This window comes from Mirounga angustirostris, unplaced genomic scaffold (assembly GCF_029215605.1).
Source record: "Mirounga angustirostris isolate CCGP_5_RB_7025 unplaced genomic scaffold, mMirAng1.0.hap1 SCAF_2, whole genome shotgun sequence".
In the NCBI taxonomy this organism is placed as follows: Eukaryota; Metazoa; Chordata; class Mammalia; order Carnivora; family Phocidae; genus Mirounga; species Mirounga angustirostris.
The window spans coordinates 95,791,971-95,806,372 of NW_026991710.1; positions in this window are offsets into that span (position 1 = coordinate 95,791,971).

Here is a 14,402-nt window from a genome sequence, read left to right on the forward strand (position 1 = left end):
TTCATGATGACTCTAGAATATTGTCTTGGTAAAATTAGATTCCTATATTTTCAAAATCATCATCTGGACATGTTTAAAGAGTTGAAGAGGTTAAACTTTATCTATGCCATGCATTTAACAGAAACAAATTTGTTTGGGAGAATTATCTGAAAACTTAAGAATGCTACTATTGGAAAGCCTTTGACTGTTTCCTGATAAAAAGGTTAATTAAAACATTCAGCTAGCATATTTGGCTTTCTCTGATGTTCTTATAATCATGATATTGGTATATAAATAAAATCTGTGAAAAAACAAAGGTAGACAAAGTTGAGAGTTAAAAACAGCTTAAACAACATGATTTTTTTTATGACTTAGAATTTTTATAGGGTAATTACCATGCTAAGTAAAATTTTCAGCGATTCTCACATAAAAATTATTTGAAACTTTCTAAGAGATTTGAGTGAATAGTTTTTTCTTTTTTTTTTTTTCTTGATAGGACATATATTTGTAAAAGTGAACAAGAAGAGGGGCATGTGTCTCAGTCAGTTAAGCATCTGCCTTCAGCTCAGGTCATGATCTCAGGGTCCTGGGATTGAGTCCCATGTCAGGCTCCCTGCTCAGTGGGGAGTCTGCATATCCCTCTCGCTCTGCCACCCCCCACTCCTGCTTTCTCTCTCTCAAAAAATAGATAAAATCTTAAAAAAAATAAAAAAATAAAAAGAAGAAGAGTGGCCTTGGCTATACATCTGACTTCAAGAAGCCAATTTTGTAATCTTGAAAAACTGTCAAAGAAAACACCAGCAAAAAGAAAAATAATCCTGGATTAATTAGGAGCAGAGAAAAAAGTGAGCAAATAACTCTTGTAGCTATTGCTTATCAAGTCACTACATCTATTTCAAGCACTATGTCACATGCATATGTCTACGGCTTCAATTATTAGTCCTTAAGGAAGACTGATATAGAGGAAGAATAAAAACAAAAAAATTGAATGTACACATGATAATATTCAACCTAGAGGAGAACATTATTGCATAATAATACAAAAATTCTCTATATTTTTGAATGAATTTAATTTACTGATTTGTAAACATTATACAAATCAGCATTTATCAAAGAAAAGTATTAAGCATAATACATTGCATTTCTCTTTAGAATAAGCACAAGATGTGTGCATTTTTTCAATGTTTACAGCATGAAATTCTATCATTTACTCAAGATTTCTTCTCTCCATAAAGTATAATATTTAAATAGATAACCAAGCTGGTACACTGATTCTGCATTTTGAAGCTGTTTCAAATAGAAATTACTTTTTCCAACTTAATTGTTAGGAACATATGCTAGTGAAGCAAAATAAGTTCTGAATAAGATTTTACACTTTATGCAAAAGGAGAATACATTTAGAGAGTAATCTCTCGAAGTCATTTTTAAAATCCCACTATACACTCCTGTGATTTTGCCTTTGGGAAGACATAAGATAGAATGTATCTTCTTGGCAAAAATACAGATATTAACATGTTGTTTTAAGCAGATGTTGTCCCAGATGTAGAGGAAGATTTAAGATATGCTCTGGCCAAGCAGCAGAAATTACTCTCACAGATGAGTAAGCATCCACACCAAACACACTGTTACCAGCCGGTATTTCTGTGTAAAAGATAATGAAAAACCATCTGTCCATTGCAGTAATTTGCCAAAAGGACAACCCAATATGCTACTTGATTTCTCTATATTTAAAAATGAAATAACAAACAGTATCTCTTATCCACAATTCATTTTTTTTCCTGCAATATTTGAAATAAAGGGCTCTCCAAATACCTGGAAAAAAATGAGTTAGAGAAAGATTCATTTTGTGGTTCATAATGAAAACAAAACTTCTAATTTTCACCCGAAAGAAAACAAGGTTTGTTCTTAGTAAATTCTTTTACCTTTTTTTTTTTTTTTTTTTAAGTAACAGTTTTATTTTTCAGGGCACTTTCAGATTTACAGAAAAATTGAGCAGAAAGTACAGGGAGTTCCCATATACTCTCTCTCCCTGCCCTTAGTTTTTCCTATTATGAATAACTTGCATTCATGTAGTACATTTGTTAGACATGAACTAATATTGACCCATTATTATTAACATTTACAGCTTACATTATATTTCACTGTGTTGTATACATCTATGGGATTTGCCAAATGCATAATGTCACATGGTCACCATTACATGACAGTCATACAGAATAGTGTCACTGCTCTGAAAATCCCCTGCACTCAGCCTATTCATCACCTTCTCTTAGCCCCCTCAGTCTCTTGAAAACCACTGATATTTCTACTGTCTTTATAGCTTTTCCTTTCCCAGAATATCCTATAGTATGTAGCCTTGAAATCATACAATAAGAAGCCTTTTCAGATTGGAGTCTTCCACTTTTCAATATGCATTTAATTTTCCTCCACGTCTTTTCATGGCTTGATAGCTCATTTATTTTTATCACTGGATTTAGACATACTTATATACCCATGATGCTCTCACCACCATCAAGATAGGTAGTATATCTGTCATTCCCTCAAGCTTCCTTGCTCCATTATTTTTAAATCAATAGACTAAGACTATTTTTTGAGAAGTTTTAGATTTACGGAAGTGTTGTGTGAAAGTACCCAGAATTCCCATAAACTTCCCTTGTGCAGCCCCAATTTCTCCTATTATTAATATCTCACATTAGTGTAGGACATTTCTACAATTGTTGAGTCAATATTGATACATTTTTATTAGCTAAAGACCATAGTTTACATTAGAGTTAACTCAGTGTTGTACATTCTATGGGTTTTGAAATTTTTTTAATGACCTGTATCCACCATCACAGTATCATACAGGATAATTTCACTATCCTGAATATGCCTTATGTTCCACCTATTCTTTCTCCCCACCCTCTTTAAACTTCTGGAAAACACTGATCTTTTTACTGTCTTTATAGTTTGCTCTTTTTCAGAAGGTCATGCCATGGGGATAATACAGTGCATGACCTTTTGAGAACTGACTCCTTTCACTTGACAATATTCATTTAAGGTTACTTTGTATCTTTTGGTGGATTGATAGTTCATTTCTTTTTATTGCCGAGTTACACTCCATTGTAGGGATGTACCACAGGATGCTATTCCATTTCCTTATTGAAGGACATCTAGGTTGTTTCTAATTTTTGGCAATAATGAATAAAGCTGCTATACACACTGAAGTGCAGGTTTTGCTATGGACATAAGTTTTCAACTTGTTTAGGTAAATACTGAATAACACATGATTGCTGGATCATATGATGAAACCATGTTTACCTTTGTAAGAAACTGCCAAACTGTCTTCCATTTGCTTTTGCAAGAACAATGAATAAAAGTTTCTGTTGCTCCACATCCTTGCCAACATTTAGTGTTGTCAGCGTTTTGGATTTTGTACATTCAAATAGTTGTATATCATTGCTTTAATTTGAAATTCCCCGGTAACATTTGATGTTGAGCTTTTTTTTCATAGGCTTATTCACATTTGAATATTTTCTTAGATGAGGTGTCCCTTCATATCTTTTGCTCATTTTTTCATTGAGTTGTTTGTTTTCTTAATGTCACTTTAAGAGTTCTTTGCATATTTCAGATACAAATCCTTTAACAGATATGTGTTCTGCAAATATTTTCTCCCAATCTGTAGCTTGTCTTTTCATTCTCTTAACAGTGTCTTTCACAGAGCAGAAGGTTTTAATTTTAATTAAGTCCTATGTCATTTTTTTTTCTTTAATGGATCATGCTTTATGTGTTGTATCTAAAATCTCATTGCCAAATCCAAGGTCAGCTTGGATATTTTCTAAAAGTTATTTTCTATATGTTATTTTCTAAAAGTTTTAACATTTTATATTTGGGCCTATTGTTCATTTCAAGTTAATTTTAGTGAATCTATAAGGTCATTATGTAGACTTTTATTATTATTATTATTATTTGCTTAGGAATGTCCATTTGTTCCAGGACCCTTTGTTGAAAAAACTGTCCTTTCTCCACTGTGTTGTCTTTGCTCTTTTGTCAAAAATCAGCTGGACTATACTTCTCTGGGTCTATTTTTGGATTCTCTATTCTGTTCTGTTGATATATTTGTGTATTCTTTTACTATTACCATATTGTCTTGGTTACTATAGCTTTATAGTAAGCCTAAATTACAATAGAGTTAATCCTCTGATTTTGTTCTTCAGTATTGTGTCAGTTAACTTGGGTCTTATGCCTTTCCATATAAACTTTCGAAGCAGTTTGTCACTATCAAGAGAATAACTTGCTGGGATTTCAATTGCAATTGCATAGAATCCACCATTCAAATTGGGAAAAAGTGACATATAAACAATGTGAATCTCCCTATTCATGTACATGGAATAACTTTCCATTTATTCAGGTATATTTTGATTATTTTATCAGAGTGTTGTTGTTTTCCATATAGAGATTAGGTACATATTTCGTTAGATTTATAACTATTATTTCATTATTTTTGTGCTAATGTAAACAGTGTTGTGTTTTAATTTCAAATCTCATTTGTTCATTGCTGGCATGCAAGAAAGCTATTATGTATTTTAACCTTGTATCCTGCAAACATGTAATAATTGCTTATTAGCTTTAGGAATTTTTTGATCAATTCTTTGGGCTTTTTACATAGAAAATCATGTCATCTGCCAAACAAATATTTTTTTCTTGCCCAGTCTGTATATCTTTCCCCCGCTTATTGCAGTACAGTGTTGAATAGGAAAGGAGGGAATGTACATCTTTGCATTGCTTCTGATCTTAGTAGGAAAGCTTCTAGTTCCTTATTATTAAGTATGATAATGTTAGCTATAGGTTTTTCTGGAGTTGTTTTTATCAGATTGAGGAAGTTCTCTAGTCCTACTTTGATAAGAGCATTTATCGTGAACGTGTGAGATGCTTTTTCTGTATCTACTGATATGATCATATGATTTTTCTTCTGTAGCTTGTTAATGTGATGAATTACATTAGTCAATTTTCAAAATTTAAACAATTCTTGCATAACTAGAATCAATCTCGCTTGGTCTTAGTATATAACCTTTTTATACATTGGTGGATTTGATTTGCTAATATTTTGTTGAAGACATTTGCATTTGTGTTCATGAGAAATATTGATTGTAGCTTTCCCCTCTTGTAATGCCTTTTTCTGGTTTTAGTATTACAGTAATGCTGACTTCATAGAATCAGGCAGTGTTTCGTCTGCTTCTATTTTCTGGAACAGATTACAGAAAATTGGTATAATTTCTTCCATGAGCATTTGGTAGAATTTACAAGTGAAAAACTCTGGATCTGGCACTTTCTGTTTGGGAAGATTATCATTATTTAAATTTCTTTAATAGATATAGGACTATTCAGATTATCTCTGTATCACTGTGTGAGTTTTGGTACATTGTGTTTTTTAATAAATAGGTCCATTTTATTTATCAAATTTTTAAGCATAGAGTAGTTCATAGTATACCTTTATTATCCTTTTAATATCCATGGAAGTGGTACTGTAGGCCTTTCCTCCAATTCTGATATTTGTAAATTTATGTTTTTTTCTTTTTTTCTTAGTTATTATGGCTAGAGTTTTAGAAGTTGTATTGATCCACAAGTATTCTTTGTGTACTTTGGATCACTTACAGTTTTCAGTGTTGGAAAGAATATGATCAGGTATGACATTTTATAAAGATTTTTAAAAATTTTATATTATACTTGCAACTGAGAGAATAATATGTACCCTCTAGAGTACAATAAGATATTGTAGAGATTTGTGCAAGAGAATTCCAAGTTGTGGAGTTCCGTTGTGTAGGAACTAGAGAGCAAATCATAGGGTAACTGCAGTTTAACTGGAACATAGTATGTATGACAAGATTAGTAGTGCACATTGTTAGAAAGATAGATGAGAGAGAATTTGTGAAAAGCTGTGAGTGACTAGCCAAAAATGTGGAAGAATAAAATTATTTAGTGAATTTAAAAGTGAACCAATTAGTTGAGTTTATTTACTCCTTAGAAATTCTAGAACTTATAGAAATAGAAATGATTTGAAATAATTTTCTTAACAAGGGTAGTACAGATTTTATATATTGGTTGGTTAATTATAATCAAATTATAGTTTTAATAAACACATGGTTAACAAGTTAACTATCACAAGATTAGTACAACCTTTAAAATGAAATCGTTTAGCATTTAAATAAATTCAAGTAGTTTTAAAAAAATACACTAAACATAGGGCGCCTGGGTGGCTCAGATGGTTAAGCGTCTGCCTTCGGCTCAGGTCATGATCCCAGGGTCCTGGGATCGAGTCCCACATCGGGCTCCCGGCTCAGCGGGGAGCCTGCTTCTCCCTCTGACCCTCTCCCCTCTCATGCTGTTTCCCTCTCGCTTACTCTCTAAAAAATAAATAAAATCTTAAAAAAAAAATACACTAAACATAAAATTAATTTTAAAAAAATTAAATAGTTTCAAGGATACAAGTTAGCAATACTGGGAATAAATCATAACATTTGAATTTATATGAAATTATTTTTTCCTTCCTAAAAAACTGACTCATGCAGAAATTCAACTTTATATTTACCTCTTATAATAATTATATGTTCTTTTTGTTTAAATTTAGGTAACATATACTGTATTATTAGTTTCAGGGGTAGAATTTAGTGATTCATCAGTTGCATGTAATACTCAGTGCTCATTACATCAAGTGTTCTCCTTAATGACCATTACCCAATTCCCCCTTCCTGCCCCCCATCTCCTCTCCAGCAACCCTCAGTGTGTTTCCTAGAGTTGAGTCTCTTATGGTTTGTCTCCCTCTCTGTTTTTATTTTATTTTTCCTTCCCTTCCCCTATGTTCATCTGTTTTGTTTCTTAAATTCCACATATTAGTGAAATCATATGGTATTTGTCTTTCTCTGACTTATTTTGCTTAGCATAATACCTTCTAATTCCATCCACATCATTGCAAATGGCAAGATTTCATTCTTTTTGATGACTAATATTCCTGTGTGTGTGGGGGGGGAGAGACTTCTTCTTTATCCATTCATCTGTTAATGGACGTCTGCGCTCTTTCCATATTTTGGCTCTTGTGGACATTCTGCTATAAATATTAGGGTGAATGTGCCACTTCAAATCACTATGGTTGTATCCTTTGGATAAATACCTAGTAGTGCAACTGCTGGGTTGTAAGGCAGTTCTATTTTTAACTTTTTGAGGAACCTCCATACTGTTTTCCACAGTTGCTGCGCCAGTTTGCATTCCCACCAACAGTATAAGAGGGTTCCCCTTTCTCCACATCCTTGCCAACATCTGTTGTTTCCTGACTTGTTAATTTTAGCCATTCTGACCAGTGTGAGGTGGTATCTCATTGTGGTTTCTATTTGTATTTCCCTGATAGTGAGTGATGTTGAGTATCTTTTCATGTGTCTGTTGGCCATTTGTATGTCTTCTTTAAAGAAATCTCTGTTCATGTCTTCTGCACATTTCTTGACTGGATTTGTTTGTTTGTTTGTTTTGGGGGTGTTGAGTTTGATAAGTTCTTTATAGATCTTGGATACTATCCCTTTAACTGATTTCTGTCTCACATTTAGGTCTTTCATCCATTTTGAATTTATTTTTGTGTATGGTCTAAGAAAGTGGTCTAGTTTCATTTTCTGCATGTGGCTGTCCAATTTTCCCAACACCATTTGTTGAAGAGACTGTCTTTTTTCCATTGGACATTCTTTCCTGCTTTGTAGAAGATGAGTTGCCCATAGCATTGGAGGTCCACTTCTGGTGGTATAGATGAGACACTAATGGTGTCTATTACAAACCAGTCCTTGAACCACTAAGATATATTTGTGATGAATTAAGTTAACTTTACTCTGAGGACATATAGCTACTCAAGATGGAGTCTGGTTGCAATTTCTATAATAAAAGCTTCTAAGAAGAAGGGCAGAAAAAAATTAGATAAGTTACTGTCCTCACTACTACAGCTTGTCCCCAAACCACACCTGGCATTTATCATCTTCTTCCTCAATACTCATTCTAGACTTGCCTCACACTTGGCCAGCATTTCTGTTCATCTCATTGCTTGCTTGGTGTCTCAAGCTAGACATAAATAGTTCTGGTGTCTAAGAAGCTGATTGCTCTGTCCTTCTTACAGGGTCTTTTTCAATTTGTTTAGTGTGTTTTTTGTTTTTGTTTTTGTTTTTTTTTTTTTTTTTTTTCTGCTATAGATGCTGCCTGGTAAGCCGTGATGTAAAAAACAAAGATCTGAATACTGGATGCCCTCAGAGATTCATCCACCTGCCCTTTCTCTGGATTTGTCTCTGCTCCTCCAGGCCTGCATTTTCTAGGCCCCTTATAGTCCATCCAAGCGAGCTATGTGCTACTATAAAACATCCTGTTTATATAATCTCCCCTACCTTTTTCTTATCCTGTTTATATTACTTCTTCTTATAGCTAGGTTGATTACCCAGATGTTCTAAGTTCAGTTCAGTGGCAATATTTGTCTTCACAAGTGCCTTTTAGGCCTGCTCTGATATGGACTGCAATATATATGTATATATATATGTATACATACATACACATATTTATATATTAAAATTAAATAATGTACATTATAATTAAATATAAATTATTTTATATTTATGTATTATATATTTATATATTTAAATAAATATATATATATATTTTTTTTGAGAGAAAGAAAAAACTGGCTCACATAATTGTGGAGACTTGATAAGTTCAATATCTACATAGTAGACAGGCAGGCTGGAGACCCAAGGAAGAGTTGTAGCTTGAGTCCTAAAACCGTCTGTTAGCAGAATTCCTTCTTGCTTAGAGAGGTCAGTCTTTGTTTTATCAAGACCTTTCACTGATTAAATGAGGTCCAGCCACATTATGGATAGCGATCTGCTTTATTGAAAGTCCATGAATTTAAATGTTAATCTCTTCCAAAACCACCTTCACAGAAATATCTAGAATAATATTTGTCCAAATATCTGGGAAATGTGTCCTGACAATTTGACAAATAAAGTAAATCATCACAGGCACTAATTATCAAGTGCATCCTTCACTATCAGCTCATGGGGAATCATTCACAGGCTACAGGTATTAGGTGAAGGAAAAGAATTAGAGCAAGACAGATATATGTATTGGGGGAGGAAGGAAGGATTCTATCATTTTCAAATCTAATCATTCCAGCTGACACTAGTGAGTCCAATTCCATACCAGCATGTCATATAATTTTTTTGCCTTGGGTCCTCTGGATCTCTTCGGTCCCAATCCTGAATATGCCATTTCCATCATGTGAAGGAATTATGCTGTACCCACACTTCTAGCTTAGTGGTCGTGTGAACACTCAACACATGTCACACAGCTTCTAGAAGAAATTACATTACAGAGTCAGGCATTTGGTCTCTATTAGTATTAATAGCATGCTGGAAGCTGCTTTTTAAATTATAAATGATTTTCTATTGAATATGGCATAGCTTAAAATCTTATGCTATGACTTCCATATTGGGGACAGCCAGAGATTCTATAAAACATTCTTATGACACAGGTAGTACCATATGGCCTCTACCAGGTCACATAGTCCACCTGTCAGAGATAATTGAAGTATAGACTGAACCTGGAGCAGAATCCTGTCTTGTGGAGGGCTCCATTTAAAACTACCCATCTTCCAAATACAAGCTATTTCACAAGTATAATATTTGCCATTTTCACATTCCAAAGAAATCTATCAAGTAGTGTGGCTCTTTCTTATTTAATACATTTTTTAAAATATTTTATTTATTTATTTGACAGAGAGAGATACAGTGAGAGAGGGAACACAAGCAGGGGGAGTGGGAGAGGGAGAAGCAGGCTTCCCGCTGAGCAGGGAGCCCGATGCGGGGCTCGATCCCAGGACCCTGGGATCATGGCCTGAGCCTAAGGCAGATGCTTAACGACTGAGCCACCCAGGCGCCCCTCTTTCTTATTGATAAGAAATGCAGCATGGGGCACCTGGGTGGCTCAGTCGTTAAGCGTCTGCCTTTGGCTCAGGTCATGATCCCAGGGTCCTGGGATCGAGCCCCATGTCTGGCTCCTGGCTCAGCGGCGAGCCTGCTTCTCCCTCTCCCTCTGCCTCTCCCCCCGTTCATGCTCTCTCTCTGTATCTCTGTGTCTCAAATGAATAAATAAAATCTTTAAAAAAAAGTAGATTTAAAAAAGAAGAAGAAATGCAGCATACATTAACTTTATTTCACTTTGGAGGGCAGACAGAGATGCCTCAGTGTATGCCAGAAATCTGGGTCTCCTAAAACTTTGTGTTGTGGCATACCCATTAAAACTTCTGAATACTCTCCCTCATTGTCTTTTTACACCTTACTAGGGCATCCCAAATATTTACCTCTTTGTACTCTCAAGTTCAATTGTAAAATGCCATCATTAGAATGAACCAATGTCTTGTTCAGCATTGAGTCAAGATGGCCAAATTTTATTTAATTTATATTTTGATACAGATAAAGAAGGCTTACTTTGCCCTGGAGAAAGATCTTTGGTTAGTGCAAACTACTTCATATTCCATTTTGAAAAAAAAAATTAGAAGGAACATATTCACTAGATCAAAAGACATGGCATCAGAACATGTGTTGTAGTAAAGATTCTACACTTACAGAGCAGCTGCTGTTAAGACTACGCCATCATCTCTCATGATCCCCTGGTTTGGATGGATACAACCAGTAAATTACATGTGTACCTCTGGATTGTCTAAGTCTTTAAGGGTGGCATTAATGTCTGACATTTTATTTGTGGCATTGTTTCTGATTTACCATGTTGGCTTTAGGAGTTTTAAAAGCTTCCACTTGACTTCTTTTGATATAAATTTTTATTACTCCACATGAGAGGTAACCAATGTGATATTCTTCCATTTGTTAAATAAATCCATGCTAATTATTCACATAGGGACAAAAGAAATAACTATAACAGGGATTTATAAACTCTATACACCCATTGCAAATTAGACCTGGGGCATGACTATAGTCATCATGTCGTGTTCATATACTCCCATTCTAATGAGGGATATGGGATTTCATTTGTTCTCCTGGTGTTAGTTTTAGCTGAGATACTCATAGAAGTTTCTAGTTAATCCACTGTCCTCAATATATATTACTTTTTCGTGGAATAGCTCCCAAATATACTCCCTGAGCATTTTAGTGTCTTTGTTAAAAAGAATTTGTCCTTTTCTTCAACCAACTGGCTCTGGATTTGAGAATTGACTCAGATCTGGAGATTGAGTTAGGAATCATGGTTTTCTATTACAGCAGTAACCATTAGCCATTGGCTCACCCACTCTTAATATTTTATGGTTTTATAAGTAAAACAAACAAAAAAACCCACATTTCGTTGTGTACCTTTTTCATCTCTAGGAATACCATGCTCTATTAGCCATTACAACAGATCCCTGTAAGTCAAGGATCTCTACTTGCTATTTCAGTCTTGCTGGTCAATCTAGTAAGTTTTGTCTGCCTTCTCATGATGCCACCAGTTCTCTTGCCATTTCTTTTCTTATATGACATCATTGCTCTCAAACTTCAAGCAGCAATTCTAACAGAATATAAAACTCAAGACATTTACTTGAATTAATAATGTCCTGGTATCAATAAAATCTCACTTATCTGGCTTTACAGTCCACATCCTGTGATCCAGCACTTTCAAAATCAATTCCCAAGCATGTCCTTATGGTTCTTTATGGAATGTATTAACTATATCTTATAGATTTTCTGGTAAATAATCATGCTTCTCCTTCTGGTAGGGTTATAGTCACTTAGGCCATGCTGAAGCTGTTTTAGGAACAATAAGTGGGAAATGGGGAAAACATCAGATAGACATCATCTTGTAAGGTAGTTTTTTCAAGTGAAACCAACTGAATGTTCTGCAGATATTGAGAAAATGATCTCTTCTAGAAATTGTGAGGGGACTGCTCCTTACAACCCAAAGGTTCAAGGAATCTTGGGAATAATTTTTTTTAAATACATACCAAAAAAATTAATCCTTGCTTCAGGTCTTCTCCCTTCCTTTTAATGTCTTCACTTCATTTTAGAAGACTTACAGAAAATGTGTACTTGGTTTCCATTGTAACTCTTTCATACTTCAATCACTTCTCAGCCCTAATTTACAATAGAGTCAGCCCTTTCACTGCAGGACAAAAGAATTATTTTAAATACCACTTTGAAATCCTCTGGCATTCAAGTTATTTTCTAAATGTTTAGTTTGCTGAATTTAGTCTGATGTTTTCATACCAATAGGCTTCTGTGGTAATTAGTAACAGCCAACCCATTTTATAATCATAAAAATAACCATTGTCTCCATCTTTCAAACATATAAGCTAGTACTTAGTTCAGTATAGCCCCTTCTACTCATATTCAGTGCCAACCCACCACAGGTGAAAGTCTTAATAATTTTCATTGTAAAAATGCCAAAGAGCATCATACTTCACTTACCCTCAACAAAGTTGTTGGCATGTGGTCAGCACTTTCACTATCCCATCCTGAGGGTCTACTGGTAGGAGTATTTCAAATACCAAGAGCCTGAGTCTGGGTTTACCCCAACACAGACTTTAAGACAGAACTCAAAAGCATTCTTTCTGATAGTTAGATACAGGAGTCACCAGTAGGTGAGTGGAGAAATGAAAAAGGGAAATGAAGAAAATAAATTTAAGATACATTAATGAGCATGATAAGTATATGGGAAACTAGGACTTTGTTTTGTTAGGGAACTCTGGCACACAGTATAGAACAAGATTCAGTGTTGTCTCAAGGGGCAGATTTATGTTCATTATCAGGTAAAGGTACCTTAACTGCCCTATATCATCAGCTAAGTTTACAGATGATTTATTAGGAAGTCATCAGTGTATATGAGAATAGTAAGGACACCACAGCTTTTGCTATACCTATAATGCAAATACATTTCTTCTAATAATATTTTCATTTTGAAAAAATATGAAGTATATTTGATTGGGGCTAATTTCACATTAACTGAATAAATATCATTTGGAAATTATCTGGATTTTAGAAAATGTAAAGACTGATGATTAATTCAAACTTTGTTTTCATCTTTTAAAAATGTATTTCATATATCAATGGCTCCTGGGTGGCACAATCAGTTAAGCATCTGACTCTTGGTTTTGGCTCAGGTCATGATCTCAGGTTCTTGGGATTGAGCCCCTCGTCAGGCTCCACACTCAGTGCAGAGTCTCCTTAAGATTTTATCCCTCTCCCTCCCCTCCCCATGCTCTCTCACTCTCTCTCTCAAATAAATAAATAAATCTTTTTAAAAAAATTGTCATATCAACACTTTGCTTCTAGAAATATACTCTCAAAGTTTTATTAAAAGAACTGTAAAATTATTATTAAATAAAATTTTACAAATTATTTTCATGTTAAAAACACAAAATAGTAACTTTAATGTGATAAATTCTAGAAGAGAAGATGATAAATTAGTTCTATGAAGTTTCTCTATAACAAAGTCAAAACACAGATTTTGGGATGGTTAAAGTAAGTTATTGTTTAAATTCTCTCAGAAGATCATGAAATCAAGAAAGTGTAGGTTCATGAATTTTTTAAAAGTGATTGATGTATAAAACTTTAAAAATTAATTTTAATCTTTATATATTTTATTTCAAATTAATACATTTCAGTGTAAAATATTTTTTATAAAGCAAAATACATTGATTCACTTCACTTATTCATTCAACAAATAATTACTAAGTTTCTTTGTATTAAATTGTAGGGAAAAAAAGCCATAGTCCTTTATGGAAAGATAATAAAGGATAAGCTTTGTTTTAGTTTTGAGTAATGATAGTTGAAGATAATGAAAAAGGAGAAACACAGAGACAGAAATCTTTTTTTTATTCAAGGAATTGTACAGAGAGTAAAACATCAAATTTATGTAGTTAGCTTTTTAAACTTTTGTTGTGAAGAGCAATAGACAAATGGATTGCAAATAGAGTAGGAGTAGACAAATGAAGATTGAAGCCTAGAGCAAGTTTATAAGCTCTAAGGATTTATTCCATAGAGTGTGAGAGATAGCTGGTGGAAGAGATAGAGTGTATTTAAAGAAGTCAATCCTATAAAAAGGCAAAAGAAAGTATTATTGGGGAAATTGTAACCACAGGTAACCACAGGTCTAATTTGGGAAGAGTAGCTCCCCAGTCATAAAACTATAATCTACAAGCACTGGGAGGAGAATATAACACTGTGAATGTTAAATGAGTGATTTCAAATCACAGGAAGTCTGAAAACTCCCTAATTCTGTGAATTCTTGAAGATTTTGTATCTTTAAATTCTCCTCAGAGTCTGGCTATCTGCTTCCATTAGTCTGGTCACTGCCTTGATTTTTGTTAATCCAGATATCAAAACTCCTTTTCCAATCTACCCCAAATCCAACCACATATACAACTTCGTATTTTTATATTG